Below are 3171 nucleotides of genomic sequence, written 5' to 3'. Positions count from 1 at the left end.
TTATTACTGCACCTGAGATTCCCTAGTGGTCTCCCATCTAGGTACTATTCAGGCTCCTCGCTGCTTAGCTTCCAAGATCAGGCGAGATTGGGCGAAACCAGTGAGATATGGCAGTAATATCACATAGGTTGTGAATGAGAGGGTGTAAGGTTATTGGCACATACCAAAAGGAGTACTTCTGCTGTCCATTATTGTGCACAGTCTCTCTGTTACTTTCGTATTGCAGAGAAATTATATGACTGGCATTTGGATGAGAGAGTACTGAAAAAGTAAGATATAGGAAACAAATAAGTTCAGGGCCCGCCTTCTGCTGTCCACTGTCATATAGAGATATAGCGGACAGTGGATGAGAGGGGCAGGTTACCTGGGCTTATTGAAAATAAGTATGGAATTACACAGATATCTTAAAGTTTCCTGATACACAACCAATTCCAGCTATTGGGGATAACCCATAGTCATATATGATCCAAAACCAAGGTTTTTTTTTAACAATATGTTGTGGTTTGTAGGAATAAATTAACCATCTACATAACAATATTAGAATGTAATATAATATTGTTATGTAGATGGTTAATGTTTATGTGTGTTTGTCGGTGTACCATAATCTTATCATATTATAATTAAAAGTTAAGTTTTATTTTAAGCGTGCCCCAACACAGAGTCTTTCTTTTTTCTTTCAAATATTGACACGTATTCTTGACTCTGGGTGCACCACCAACAACAATAACTCCTTGGATACCGATTACAGGCATCTCTTATGCATATGCACTGTTGGTTACAAGGGACAAATTTGATAAGAGCACATCATAAAGAGATTGTTTTTAGTCCTGTGCGGCACCAAACCAACCTTTTTCCCAATATGTGTATGAGTCAGAAACAGTAAATGAACACTGCAGTTTAATTTCACAAACAGTGTCGCACAATATGTGTATGAATATGAAAATACATTACTGTGGTACCACCTTCACCCACAGTGTCTCACAATACGTGTATAAGTATTAAATAATAATATACACTGCAGTTTGACAGGCAGTGTCACAGTACTTTTAAAAATAACATAAAAATTGTATAGTACACTGGGGTACAGCGCAAAAAATATATATTTTGTAATAATTATATTTTTAGGCTTTTTGTTTTTAGCTTTTATTATTTTATTTTTACACTGGGGTGTAACCCCTGAATAGACAGACAAATCACCTCTTTCAGATACAGCAGACAGAGCACCCCTGTAATGATACAGCAGACAGCGCACCCATGGTCTGATACAGCAGAAAAAGCACCAATTTCAGATACACCAGCCCCATGCCAGTCAGACAACACAGTACTGACAATGAGGACACATCTGTTCCATACACTATCCACAGCCGTAGCGAAAATGGTGCCGATCACAGGGGACCTTTATAGAATCCAAAACCCATAAGAATTCAACAGCGAGATGATGATGTTTTGCCTCAATTTGGGATCTTAGTAAGGCGGGAAACCCCGAGCCGGACTCAGATCCCAAAGTCAGTGGGTACGGTTCTCAGAGAACTGGACCTGCTCATCTCTAATAATGATGTATTTATTGTGGACTTTGCTTCCACCGCCTTCAGTTCTAGACAGGTCTGAGAGGTGTTCCTGTTGTTAAGTGTTCTAGTTTTATTGCCAGTGATACATTCAAAAGAATTTCACATAACAGGCCAGTGAAGGGAGCACTCATCGGGACCATTGGCATCTCTGGGCTAGTGTCATGAACTCCCTGGGTGCACGTTGAACAAGAAGTTTGGTGATATATACACTAGAGATGAGCGGGTTCGGTTTCTCTGAATCCGAACCCGCACGAACTTCATGTTTTTTTCACGGGTCCGAGCAGACTCGGATCCTCCCGCCTTGCTCGGTTAACCCGAGCGCGCCCGAACGTCATCATGACGCTGTCGGATTCTCGCGAGACTCGGATTCTATATAAGGAGCCGCGCGTCGCCGCCATTTTCACACGTGCATTGAGATTGATAGGGAGAGGACGTGGCTGGCGTCCTCTCCATTTAGATTAGGGTTGAGAGAGAGAGAGAGAGATTGACCTGAGGCTGTGATACTGTAGAAGAGAGTGCAGAGTTTAGTGACTGACGACCACAGTGACCACCAGACAGTGCAGTTGTTTGTTTTATTTAATATATCCGTTCTCTGCCTGAAAAAAACGATACACACAGTGACTCAGTCACATACCATATCTGTGTGCACTGGTCCGCCAAGTGTGCTGCATCAATGTATATATATATCTGACTGTGCTCAGCTCACACAGCTTATAATTGTGGGGGAGACTGGGGAGCACTGCAGTGCCAGTTATAGGTTATAGCAGGAGCCAGGAGTACATAATATTATATTAAAATTAAACAGTGCACACTTTTGCTGCAGGAGTGCCACTGCCAGTGTGACTAGTGACCAGTGACCTGACCACCAGTATATATAATATTAGTAGTATACTATCTCTTTATCAACCAGTCTATATTAGCAGCAGACACAGTACAGTGCGGTAGTTCACGGCTGTGGCTACCTCTGTGTCGGCACTCGGCAGCCCGTCCATAATTGTATATACCACCTAACCGTGTTTTTTTTTTCTTTCTTTATAGTCATACTATTTACGAGTATACTATCTCTTTATCAACCAGTCTATATTAGCAGCAGACACAGTACAGTGCGGTAGTTCACGGCTGTGGCTACCTCTGTGTCGGCACTCGGCAGCCCGTCCATAATTGTATATACCACCTAACCGTGGTTTTTTTTTCTTTCTTTATACATACATACTAGTTACGAGTATACTATCTCTTTATCAACCAGTCTATATTAGCAGCAGACACAGTACAGTGCGGTAGTTCACGGCTGTGGCTACCTCTGTGTCGGCACTCGGCAGCCCGTCCATAATTGTATATACCACCTAACCGTGGTTTTTTTTTCTTTCTTTATACATACATACTAGTTACGAGTATACTATCTCTTTATCAACCAGTCTATATATTAGCAGCAGACACAGTACAGTGCGGTAGTTCACGGTTGTGGCTACCTCTGTGTCGGCACTCGGCAGCCCGTCCATAATTGTATATACCACCTAACCGTGGTTTTTTTTTCTTTCTTTATACATACATACTAGTTACGAGTATACTATCTCTTTATCAACCAGTCTATATATTAGCAGCA

The 3171-nt window shown here is 41.7% G+C and overlaps 1 pseudogene; it reads right to left on the bottom strand.

Moving 5' to 3' along the window:
* Positions 1-119, bottom strand: LOC134967230 (5S ribosomal RNA; annotated as a pseudogene).
* Positions 120-3171: the final 3052 nt, after the last annotated feature.

Source organism: Pseudophryne corroboree, chromosome 10 (assembly GCF_028390025.1).
Source record: "Pseudophryne corroboree isolate aPseCor3 chromosome 10, aPseCor3.hap2, whole genome shotgun sequence".
Lineage (NCBI taxonomy): Eukaryota > Metazoa > Chordata > Amphibia > Anura > Myobatrachidae > Pseudophryne > Pseudophryne corroboree.
This window is presented reverse-complemented; position numbering and strand designations above follow the sequence as displayed.